General features: G+C 55.6%; 1 protein-coding gene across 1 annotated transcript in view; it reads right to left on the bottom strand.

Moving 5' to 3' along the window:
• Positions 1-1,092, bottom strand: part of TSNARE1 (t-SNARE domain containing 1) — a 237,291-nt gene extending 236,199 nt beyond the window's left edge. Inside the window, exon 1 of the mRNA XM_029063152.2 lies at positions 1,028-1,092. The gene's annotated coding sequence lies outside the window, so the exon portion shown is untranslated. The remainder of the gene's footprint in view (positions 1-1,027) is intronic.
• Positions 1,093-12,788: the final 11,696 nt, after the last annotated feature.

The following is a 12,788-nucleotide window of genomic DNA, read 5'->3' as shown; positions in this document are numbered from 1 at the left end:
CCCTGTCCCACGTGGGACTCACAGTCTCAATCTCCATTTTACAGATGAAGTAACTGAGGCACAGAGAACTGAAGTCACTTGCCCAAAGTCGCACAGCAGGCAAGTGGCAGAGATGGGGTTAGAACTCAGGTCCTTCTGACTCCCAGACCTATGTTCTATCCACTAGGCTATGCTGCTCCTCAGAGGCCGAGAGTTGAGCAGGCCAGAGGTCAAGTCTTCTGATTTGGGTATGAGAGGCTCAGCGCTCACATCACTGGCTTAGCTTCTCCAGAGCTAATTCAACTGGGGCTGCTCAGAGATTAGGAAGAGAGTGGCACAGTGGATGTCATGGAGCCTCTCTGCCCCTCACCCTGCTCCCAACTCTCAGTTCTCCTTCCAGTCCCCCGAAAGACCCGCTGTGGGTCACTAAAACCTTAATCCAGGCAGGTACAGACTCCATGACCAGAATGGGTCTGGGTCTCTCCTCAGGGCCCAGTTATTTTACATCAATCAAGATATTTGAGAAGGACCAGTTGGCTACCATCTTTAGAAGCTCCCATGTGGTTGCCATATTTGGAAGGCCCAGAACAGGTGCCATCTTTGCAAGATCCAGGACAGCTACCCCCTGCCACTGCAGCTCCCTAAGTTGACAGTTTACCGTACACACTTTCTGAGGTGGGCCCTGTGAAGGGCTGGGGGTCTCCCGTTCCTTAATCTTGTCCAAGGGAGGAAGAGTCATCCTGCCATGTTCCAAGGGGTTGAGCAAGGCTGAGCCATTTCAGGGTCAGGAGAGCGGAATCGGGCGGGGGCTGAGATAGAGTTGTTAGAGAGGAATATGGAGCTTTAGAGACCTCCCACACATATATATTTGTTACCTGGCTTCCTTTTCACCCCTGACCATCCACCCTCATTCTGCAGCTGCTCCCATTGCATCCCTGCCCCCTCCAAGCTCTGGGAGCACCATCTCCCTCTCCCAGCCCTTCTTGCTGCTCATTCAGGGATTAGAAGAGAACTAGCATCCCTGACCCCACAGAACGGCTGGACTTACCTCTCCCGGAGCACAGGCAGGAACGACGCAAACCCAAGTATGGAAAAACATGATAGGGTCAGCAAGATAGAGGCAGGTGCCTGGCTGGGAGAGTTTTAGGACTTTGTGAGGCCACGCCCTGAGAGACCCTCCTCGTGGTTGGCCAGGGACCCTGGGGCGAGGAGAGGGGGTCCCACCCCCTCCTCCACGGTTGGCCAGGGTGGTGGGCAATCACTGCCAGGGGAAAGCCCCAGCCCCTCCTGGCTTGGTCAAGGGCAGGGGCGCCAGCCATGGCTGAAGGCAGGCTCTGAACTCAGAGAAAGAGAACAGCTAACTGAGCCAGGACAGAAGCACCCCCACTTTCCTCCTACATCTCCAGGCCGGGGCCAAAGGGTCCCTGAGCCACCCGGCCCCCAGCCTCCCCTGAAGGAGGAGCGAAGGTTCTCCGCTGTTTTTCTCTTCTCTGCTTTCCGTCTTCTCTAAGCGGCTCCCACGGCCTATTAATAGCATCACCCAAAGAACTCCCAGTGCCAGGCTGCCATTAACCCCTCCTTGCCTGGCGGTATCCAAGATGGGGAGAGTTCCCCGGTGCCCTCAGGCAGGGCCTGCCCGGTCTCTTACCACCCCCGCCCCCTCAGCCGACTTCCCCTGTCCAATCACGGTCGTCCCCAGGAGACTCAATCAATCAATTGTATTTGTTGAGCATTTACTATGGGCAGAGCACTGTACTAAGCGTTTGGGAGAGGACAACTAAGCAGAGACATTACCTGCCCCGTAACGAGCTTACAGCCTAGAGGGGAGGCCCGCGGCCAGTGTTCAGTTGAGAATGGGAAGACGAGAGTGGCCCCATCCCATGGGTGCTGGCCAGGCAGGGAAACCAAATAATTTTAGAGAATCCTCTGGCTAGGTGTCGGGGCACAGGGAAGGAAGGCTTGAGAAGTCATCCGGTTCACCCCCCTTCCTCAGGCAATTAAACTGTCCAGGACAGGTGGGGCAAATGGACATGTCTTCTTTCCCTTAAAAATTTCCAGGGGTAGAAATTCCACGCCTTCCTTGGCTTAACCTCCTCCAGCTGGAAGTCCTTCCCCTTATCTAGCCAAAAGATTTCTTGCTGTCACTTAGGTCCAAAGGGTCCAAAAGCAGCAGACATGCATATTTGAGGCCACCCTAGGGTCTGGCATGGGACTGGATTTCCACGAAATGCGCATCTCAAATGTGCAGAATGAATCTGGTCGACTCTCCCCCGAGCCTCAGGAAGACCCACCAGACAGCTGTCCCAGATGCAGGACCCTGCCCGTGATGACCTAGACATCCCTGGGAAGAGCGGGGTGGATCCAGAGTGGAGCCATTTTTGGCTCCCTGCACACCCTGTGTCCGGGCCCTCTACTCCAAAGAGGGGAGAGAGAAATTGACCTTCCTGTTGTCTGGTCATTTATGAACACTGAGGTCGGGAAGGGATCCCCACAGCGGGGCTGGGTATTGGGATGAGAGAGGCATGACGCTGGCCCGGGGTTGCCAGACAGTTGGGAGAAGAACGGGATGAGGATGCAGGTTCCCCTGTGCTCTCTGCCCCCAAGGCACCTCCCAACATCCAGCGGCTGAGGATGGAGCTTCCCCCCCGGGCGTGGAGCCAGTGAAGCTTGCAGAGTGGAAGGGGACGGTAGGCGTTGCCCGGGGGGAGGCGGAAGGGGGTTTGTGGGGTGGTGGGGTGCGGGCCATGGGTTGGAGTGGGCGTTTAAGTGGTTAGCTGTGGCAGGAGATGGGGAGAGCGGTAAGGAGTCGTGGAGGGAGGGAGGGCAAGCTGTCCGAGATTCCACATCCCGGCAGGCCAAGCGGCTCTGAGGGCGTGGGCTGGATCTTGTGGTGGGGAGGGCCTCGTGGGGGACCCAGAATCGTGGCACTGGAGAGGAGGAAGGCAGAGGAGAGGGTGGGAGGGGCTTGTGAGTAGAGAGCTGCTCTGGGCTCTGACAGAAGCTGAGGGAAGCCCCGGCTCTCCCCTCCCCGGCACCACCTCCCACCCCCAACCCCCAGGGAAGTGGGGGCCCAGACTGGCCTGAGGGGACGGTGTCGGAGCCGGGAGCGGTCAATGGTCATTCTTCTCTGCTGCCTCCTACCAGATGCGACTTTACCCAGGGGGCTGTTGTGGACCAGGAGAAGAGACAAGGCATCAAATCCAGAAATAACCAAGAAGGACAAGGTGGTGGGTAGAACAGAGGATGGATTCTAAGCTCTGGGGCCCTACAATCAGCCCTCTTCACTACCTCACTCAGATCCTACTCAGGAAGAAGCAAGTTAATCCTGTAAACTTGCGGGGCCAGGAGGAGGGGGCGGGGGGGCAGGGGGAGAGGGGGTGTCAGGGGATTGTGGGGAGGGACTAGCCAAGGGGAGAGGATCCTGGGGACTCCCAGCCTGGTGGGGGTGGAGAGTGGGGGGAAGGGGATCATTTGGGTGTGGCCCCACTTAGCAAGTTTAATAAATAAGCGGATCAGATCTGGTTCTGTGTGGCTGAGGAATTATTTGAGGTCAGTCATGCACTTAACGCCCCTAACAGGTTGGCTGGGCTTTTTATGGGAATCAATAAAACTTAAAAGGTAGAACAACTGGATTTGCCGGGTCCTTTTCCAGGAGGTTTAATCTGCCACTCCTGAGTTTTATCCCTCAAGGCCTCCTCCCTGCCCGGCTGAGGGGATGGGGTTGGGTTGAGCTTGCCCGGCCCGGCCCAAGACCCACGGTACTCTGTCTTCGGGGATAACGACTGAACGGCCACAGAGGCAGTGTGGCCAAGTGGGAAGAGCACGGGACTGGGTTCCAGGAAACCTGGGTTCCAGTCCCAGTTCTACCACTGTCCCTCTGCGTGGCCTGGGACAACTCCCTGCACCTCGGTTCCCCCTTCTGTAAAATGGAGATTTAATGCCTGGTGCCCTACCCTTACTTAGGCTGTGAACACCATGTGGGTAAGGGACTGTGTCTGATCTGCCTGTCCTATACCTTCCCCGGTGCTTGGTACTTAGTAAATACTTAATCACTGTTATTATTATTAATGAACTGTACCAGTGCAATCAGGAAGAACCACCTAAATCCTAGTCTGTGGTTCCTGGGCTTCCCCTGAACACAGTAAGCTTCTCTGGCTCTAACCACTGAACGGCAGTGGATGCAATACTTAAGCCCCTCACCTGTCTGATTGGCAGGAAAAGCAGTCAGCATGGCCCAGTAGATAAAGCACAAGCCTGGGAGTCAGAAGACCTGGGTTTTATCCCTGCTTTGCTGTGTGACCCTGGGAAAGTCACTTTACTTCTCTGTATCTCAGTCACCTCATTTGTAAAATGGGGATTAAGACTGTCAGCCCCACATGGTACCCAGCCTGTGTCCAACCTGATTAGCTTGTAGCTACCCCGACATTTAGTACAGTGTCTGGCACATAGTAAGCACTTAACAGATACCATAAAAAGACCCCCCTAAAAAACATAAAGCAAGCTAATCACTGGCCCAGGGTGGCAGAGCACAGTGGGGCTGGGTCGGAGTCAATGGGCCGGTTCCCCACATCAGTGGCCACAGGTGCCACCCAAGTGCAAGCCAGGGCTGAGCGCATGGCCAGAAAGAAGTTAGATGTTTGGCCTCTTCCTTCAGGGGACTGACCGCTGAGTCTCGGGCTTGTACTGAACTGCATCCCCTAATGGAGTCACATGGGCTGCCACCAATCCCCAGAAACTTTAGCCCCCGGGAACTTCCACCCAGGGCTGGCAGTGCTGGAAGTTGTGCAGTGTGGGGCAGAGGAAATCTCCCCTCGGTGGTGTGCTCTTGGTTTGGGATGGGAGGTCATTTTCCATTCCCCTCCCAACCTCCTTCCTTCCCATTCCCATTCCCCAGCAACTACTGCTATCATTGCGGTCCTGGGCTCAGAGCTCCAGGAGTTCAAGTTGAGGCTCTCTGGCAGTAACTGTGCCTACACAGGCAAATTATCCAGGTCACGCATCTCCCCAACGCACTTTGGCCTCAAGTATGCAGGTAAATTGCAGGTGTAGATACCTGCTCAGGGTCTGGAGAGGCTGACTTCAGGTTTCTAGGTCTATGGACTTTCCCCCAGCATGGCCCTCACGGGTCCTTCCCTCCCCCAGCTTCTCAGAGTTGGGGCTCCGAGCCACTAGGGTTGTAATTCCTTGTTATTTTGAGCACACCAATTTCACAGTATTCCGAGTCAGAAAACAGTGTCATTCGTGGGTTTTCCTAAATCCCAGCAGAGCTCAGAATTCAGGGTCTGTACAGGGCAGGGACGAGACAGATGCTTTTATGCCCCCCCCCCCCCCCGCCACGATCGCCCTATAGTTCTGGTCCTCCACCCTTCTTGTTCCCCTTCCTGCTGGGGAGCTGGTCTACAAGGCATGGCTCCTCTTCCTCCCCCTTCCTACCTTTTTCATCCTTCTAATCCCCTCCCCCTCCCCTATTTCTCCTCCTTCTCCCCCCTCCTTTTTCTCCTCCTTCTCTCCCTCTTCTTCCTTCTGCCCCCTCCTTCTTTTCATTGTCCTCTCACTCTTTCTTCCTCCACTTCCTTCCTTCATGAAAATGAGAAATCAATCATCAATCAATCAATCATCCATCAAATCACAGTTTTTGAGCACTTACTGTGTGCAGACCACTGTACTAAACACTTGGAAGAGTACAATACAACAGTAAACAGACATATTCCCTGGCCACAATGAACTTACAGTCCAGAGTGAGGGAGACAGATGTTAATAATAAAAAATTACAGATATGTACATAAGTGCCGTGGGGCTGGGAGTGGGGAAGAACAAAAGGAGCAAATGAGGGAGATGGAGAAGGGAGTGGGAGAAGAGGAAAGGGGGGGCTTAGTTAGGAAAGGCCTTCCGAAGAAGATATGCCTTCAGTAAGCCTTTGAAGCAGGGGAGAGTAGTGAGTGGTTGTCAGATTTTAGGAGGGGACACAACCCAGACCAGAGGCAGGAAGTGGACAAGGACTGAAGCTGGGTCCATCCAGGTGGAGGATTCCACTTCCTACAGGAACAACAGGTTGTTTGGGGAACGGTGATGGTTGTCCCTTGGGAATCCAAGCTAATGGCTACAGCCGTGCATATCTAACTTTCACCCTGGATCCATCCATCAGTTAAATTTATTGAGCACCTACTGTTTGCATTACATACTTGGGGGAGTATCTATCCATCGATCAATAGTATGTATTGAGTGTCTACTGTGTGCGTAGCACTGTACACTTGGGAGAATCCAGGAGTTAGTAGATATGATCCCTGCACTCAAGGGATTTGTCAATCATGTGCAAACTGTATTAAGTGTTTGGGAGAATATAGTAGTTAGTAAAAAAGATGCCTGTTCTCAAAGAGCTTACAGCTCATTGTGTATAGAGAGCAACCGGAGGAGAACAAAACAGTTAGACACAATGCCTGTCCTCAAGGGTTTTACAGTCTATGGTGTGCAGAGCACTGAACTGAGCACTTGGGAGAGTGTTACAGGATCAGTAGGGAGAGGAAGAGGGACAGAGGGAGAGAGACAGAGATTGAATGAGGAACAGAAGTGTTGGGAGAGGGGAGAAGGGGAGGAGAAGATCCTGGAGAATGCAGGTCTTTCCCAGCCACCCCAGCTGGGCTCTCTTCGATCGGTCTGTTTAGAGCTCATCCCTGATCCTTTGCTCTATGTACTAGCTGAGAAACTAATTACCCCATGTTGCATACACAATTAATTAACATGCATGTGAATCAGCTAATTACTCACTTGCTTCTTCCCCTTTTCTGGGAGCAGTTCATGGCCTGCCCAAGGAGGGGCCGGGGGGAGAGAGAGAGAAGGGCTTCCCTGCACACCTCACCACCAACCCCAACCCTGTGCAGGGAGGGAGAGGGACAAGGGCAGGCAGGTTGCCTCTCCCTGTGAAGCCGGGGAATCCCAAACTCCATCACTGCAGAGTGGGCCCTCCTGTATCTTCCCGTGAGGAATAATAATAATGATAATAATAATTATGGAATTTGTTAAGCACTTACTATATGCCAGGTACCGTACTAAGCACTAGGGTGGATACAAACAAATCGGTTTGGACACAGTTCCTGTCCCACGTGGGGCTCACATTCTCAATCCCCATTTTACAGATGAGGTAACTGAGGCACAGAGAAGTGAAATAACTTGCCACTGCGGACAAGTGGAGGAGCCAGGATTAGAACTCGTGACCTTCTGACTCTTCAGTAGTAACGATAACGGTATCCGTTAAGACCGTTCAGCCGCTCCCAGGGATTATGAGTAAACGGGTGAACTTTCCCAGAGTGAGACAACCCCGTCCCTGTCCCTGTCGCGGGGAGCCGGGAGAGTGGGTGGAGAAGAGGTAGTGGATCCTGGACCTGGAGTCCCAGCCTGGTTCCAGCTCTGTCTCTGACCAGCCGGCTGTCCGTGCAGGTCACCCAATCTCTCTGGCTCAGCTGCCCCAGGAGGACGCGGGAGACTTTCTGCACGTCCCCCAACCCTCCCACCCTGAGATGCTAGAAGGAGGGACACGAGGACGGACGATTGGAGCAGTTGGGAAGAAAGAAGCGGTCTGGATCCCGGAGGCTGACCCTGTTCCACCCTCCTGGGCGTGGAAGTTCTGACGCTGGAGCCCAGGAGCTTCAGACCCCCGGCCTCCGGAGGGGAGAGGCCGGACCCGCGGGGACCCCCAGGATCTGACACCGTCTGTGCCGAGCGTCCCCAGGCCGGGCGCTCACCCTCTCTGGACGTCCGGCTTGCCAACCATAAAAGAAGTTGACAGCTCCGGATGCTCCCCTCCCCCGGCCCCCAAACCGTGTAGGGCAGCTCTGTGTAAGCGTTCAAGGAGGTTGAGGTGCCGGAGGGATCTGGGGGGGAGCTTTCGGAAGAACGCCTTGATGGTCAGGAGAGGGAGACTCTGGAATACATTTCGAAGAGGGATGGTTTCCCCGAAGATTTTTGAGAGCAGAGCATACAAGCTGTCCTCTGGATCGTGTTGGGAATAGTCAGGCCGGGGACGGGATCCAGTTGACCCCTGGATCTCCCTCGGAGGCTTCGACGGGCCGGCTCCCGGAGGACTTAGTGGGAAGCAGATCCAGCTAAGCAGGAGTGGTGTGGGCCGGGCAGGGGCTGGGGAAGGGCGTGGGGTGGACTTGGGGAGACGGGGGAGGTTGGAGCCGATGATGAATGAGCCTGGAAATAGCCGCGAGTCCGGGGATTAGCGCGGCTGGGGCCGAGTGCGATGTGGACGGCCCCCTGGTGGCCGCCGCGAGCAGCGCAGCCCGGCCGTGGGGCCCGGACCCTTCCTCTTCCTCCTCTTCCCCCTCCTTCCCTCCACCCCCGCGTCCTCCTCCCCGCTCCCACGCCCGGTTTCCCGGAAGAAACTGGGAATAATCCCAATTACGGTATTTGTTAAGCGCTCCCTATGCACCGGACACTGTTCTACACACTGGGGTGGATAGGGGCAAATTGGGTTGGACACAGTCCCTTTCGCCGGTGGGGCTCACGGTCTCAAATCCCCATTTTATAGATGAGGTCACTGAGGCCCAGAGAAGTGACTTACCCGAGGTCACACAGAAGACAAGTGGCAGAGTCGGGATTAGAATCCGTGACCTTCTTAGTCCCAGGCCCGTGCTCCATCCACTAAAGGGGGAGACTGAGAGAGGGAGGGCAGGGGCAGGGAGCGAAGGAGGGACACCCCCGGTATCTGTCAGGACAGTGGGATTAAGGGGAAGGGAAGGCCAGAGAGACTTCTATATTGGATACCTCGAGTCCCTTTCTGGAAGATCCGATCCTGAGAGAGAGCCACTGGTCCTCCGACCCCCTCCGTCGCTCCCTCCTGACCAGCAAACGAACACTAGACTCTAGACTGTAAACTCGTTGTGGGCAGGGGGTGTGTCTCTTAGATCGTATTCTCCCAAGTATTTAATACACTGCTCTGCACACGGGAAGCGCTCAATAAATATGACGGATTAATGATTATTATTATTAAGAATGGTATTTCTTAAGCGCTGCCTGTGTGCCAAGCACTGTTGTAAGCGCTGGGGTAGATAGATACAAGGTGATCAGGTTGTTCCACCTGGGGCTTACAGTCTTAATCCCCATTTTACAGATGAGGTAACTGAGGCACAGAGAAGCTAAGCGATTTGTCCAAAGTTGTTCTCAGTTGGCACCTGTGCTAGGATAGTATTGGCAGAGGCTAACTGCTCCGTCTCCCCGGAGAAAAAGAGATAAAGGCAGAATAAGGCATCACACCTCCTGTGAGGTACAAAATGGTGGGGCAACTAGCTCCATTTTACAGAAGGGTAAACTGAGGCCCAGAGGAGGGAAGCATCTTGCTAAGATCACCCAACCAGTGGAGGGTGAGATCAGGAGCCCAGGGGTCCTGCTGCCCAGACGGAACCTCAACTGCGGTCTCTTCAGCCCCACACCCATTTTCCAGGGAGGAATCCAGGTCCTCCTTTGGGGAGGAGGATGGAGCAGGAGGAGGAGCTGCTGCAGTTGGCTGGCCCAACTGGGTGCCGATCCCTGTACTAGACCCTGGAGAGCACACAGTAGAGGTGGAATGCGTGATCCCTGCCCTTGAGGAGCTTGCAATCCAATGGTGGAGATGAGCATCGTGTAGTGAGTGAAAGCGTTAGCAAAGGAACACAAGTATGCAATTAAATGAATAATAAAAATGAGACATTAAAGTCACCTTATGGGATTACGTGTCCAGCAAGAGGTGAAGTTGGAGAAGCCATCTCTCCAGAAGGTCTTGGAAGGTTGTGGATTGGATTGTCAGCTCTCTGAGGACAGGGACTGAGATTATTCTGCTCTACTGTATTGTACTCTCCCAAGCGCTTGACACTCTGCTCTGCACCCAGTAAGCATTCATTAAATACTATTGATTGATTAATGTTTGTGGGGGGAGGAGGGAGGCCCAGGGAAAGCTGGGAATAGTGGGGTCAGCTGGGAAGGGAGATGTGGGCCTCCGAATCTCTGAAGGACCTTGAGGCGTGGGGAAGACAGAAGAAGAGGAGATGGGTTTAACCTGCAGCAAGAGGGATTTAGGGTAGACTAAATAACTTTGTGAAAGGCAGGTAGTTGGACTGAATCTCCAACCAAAAAACTATTGTACACAGGAGATCATCTTTCTGGGGTAGTCTGCCACTGTATGGGTCACAATCAAGCCATCAACCAAAGCTATCCATTGAGCTCCTACTACATGCAGAGGAGCACTGTAATAAGTTCTTGGGAGAGCACTAGAGTCTGAAGATATGAGCAGAAGTCTCAACTCCAGCATCTAGAAACTGGTTACTATTGGCTCAGTTCCAGGCTGAGCAAGGTCTTATCCACGACCCCCCCTCCACCCCACCCGGCCACTGCCCATGTCTCCGTTGGGCAGTCCCATCTCACCTCCCCCTGCCCAATCTGTTCCTCGCATTTCCCTCTTTTATCTCTTGGCCCCCTCCCACGACCACTCCCCAGCTGGTGGCAGCACAGGGGAAGGAAGAAGGGAAAGATAAAGGTCAGCGAGACATCCCTCCTCCATAACTTCCTGGGGCTCGTGGGCATCTTTTAATTAAGAAGAAAAATCTCTCTGGACAGAGAAGGCCAGGCGAGGGGAGGGGTCAGGGGTTGCTAGGAAACCGGGGAGGGAGGGGGTGATGAATGCAGTGGGGACCGCCACCCCCATTCTCCTTTTCCTCGTCATCTCCATCCCTGGAAGTGTCAGCCCTCGTGCAGGCACGGGAGCCAGGGAAGGGGGAAGGGATTGGGAGAGGAGGGAAACTGAGCCACCTAAAGATGGGCCGGAGAGGAGCAAAGGGGAGGCAGAGATGGGGTGGGGGTGAGGTAGGAAGACAGAATGATCGGGGCACAGAGGGGGCTGGACGGAGGTGGGGAGGCAGGGTGCTGCCTCCGGAGAATACCAGTATTGAACAGTTGGCAAAATCTGCCTGGATCCCAGATTAAGTGGGCTGCGTCCCCGGGAGCTGGCCGTCCCTCCTCCCCTTCCCCAGACTGGCGCCCCCACTTCCTCTGGCAGGCAGCGCTCAGCGGACGGGGCTGAGCCCTTCGGGGGCAGGGGTCGGGGGGGCCCGGTGGTCTGGGGCCTGGGGCAGAGTAGCCATCCTAGAGAAGAGGGGAGGACGGGGCTCAGCTCTGACTGCAAATGGCTTCAAGAAAAAGGAGAGAGGTGGGTTAATAATAATAATGTTGGTATTTGTTAAGCGCTTACTATGTGCCGAGCACTGTTCTAAGCACTGGGGTAGACATAGGGGAATCAGGTTGTCCCACGTGGGGCTCACAGTTTTCATCCCCATTTTACAGATGAGGGAACTGAGGCACAGAGAAGTGAAGTGACTTGCCCACAGTCACACAGCCGACAAGTGGCATATGTAGGATTCGAACTCATGAGCCCTGACTCCAAAGCCCGTGCTCTTTCCACTGAGCCACGCTGCTTCTCCAAGGGTTGGGAGGTGAGGGGGAGTTGGAGTGTGCTGGAAGCTCTCTTCCCCCAACCTGCCCCCTTCTTCTTCGCCCCCCGACCCCTCCCAGATGCCTTCTGGGCCGCCACCAGATCCATTCTGCCCTCTCCCCTCCTGGGCTCCCCTCCCCTCCTCCGCATCGCTCTCCACTCCCCAGATCCCCTCATTTCCTTCCTCTCCACTCCCAACCCCCAAAAGCCTGGTCCCGGGGAAGCTGCAGAGTGGCAGACGGGCAATGGGTATTTCTAGGTGGGAGGGAGAACGGGGAGGAGGCAAAGAGGGAAGGTTCCAGGGGGGGAGCAAGGAGGGGAGGGGGGTCGGGAGCCGTGGGCACCACGGCAGCCCCACAGCCAACGACCGTGGGCATCGAGGACCTGGCAGAGACCCAGGCGCCCTGCCACCAGGTCTGTCCGCCCGGTACTGGGCCGCACCCTCCGACTCTCGGGCCTGGAGCGAGGCGGGAAGAGGGGGAAGGAGGGAGGAGAGCTGAGAAGGAGGAAGGGAGGGAGAGCAGGAGCGGGGGCAAGGAGGATAGAGACGGTCAGGGATCTGGAGGGCCGCCACCCGTCCATCATCCCCTGTGCCACCCCAGACCCGGCCAGACCCTCCCGCCCCAAAAGGCCGGCTGTCTCCAGGCGGGCCCTCAAGCCAGGCCCAGGTCCTTGGGGGGGGGCACTCCAGCTCCAGGGGGATCGGCTCCCGGGAGAAAAGCCCCTCTTCCACCAGGTTGGGAGGGATGCGACCCCCCGGGGGGGAGAGATGGCTAGCCCGGAGCACTATACCCCTCTCCAGTCCTGCCCTTCACCCTCCCCAAGAACCAACTTCTCCAGGGCTGAGACCAGATTCAGCCTCCTCTTCCTCCTCTCTCCCTCCGATTCAGGGGCTCCTGGAAGATGGGGGGGGGGGGGGAGGGAGAGACAGAAAGAGAGAGAGAGAGGATGCGCGCCCGAGTGTTTGTGCGTGTGTATGTGTATTGTGAATGTGCGTGCGGATGTGCGTTCTCTCTCCCTCTCTGGCTCTCTCCCCCTCTGTCTCTGTGTGTCGTACTCGCTCTGTCTCTGTGTCTCTCCGCCTCCGTCTCTCGCTCCTTCTCTGTGTCTCTGAGTTCCCCCCCCCAACCAACCCCCACCTCTTCCCCCCCTCCCCCCCGTCTAATGTGTGATCTGGAAGACTTGGGGAAAAGAAGCCTGATGTAATCCTTAATGCAGCTCTGGCTAGGAGCGCTGGATCCCTTTTCTGGGAGCGAGATCTGGGAGCGAAAGGAGGGAGCTCGAAGGCGAAACCCTCCTCCCCTCCGCAGCCCCCCCCCTTCCCCACCGCCCCCTCCCCCAGAGAGAG

The sequence above is a fragment of the Ornithorhynchus anatinus genome, chromosome 4 (genome assembly GCF_004115215.2).
Source record: "Ornithorhynchus anatinus isolate Pmale09 chromosome 4, mOrnAna1.pri.v4, whole genome shotgun sequence".
Taxonomy (NCBI): domain Eukaryota; kingdom Metazoa; phylum Chordata; class Mammalia; order Monotremata; family Ornithorhynchidae; genus Ornithorhynchus; species Ornithorhynchus anatinus.
The sequence above is the reverse complement of the archived record's forward strand: the minus strand, read 5'-3'. Positions and strand labels throughout refer to the sequence as shown.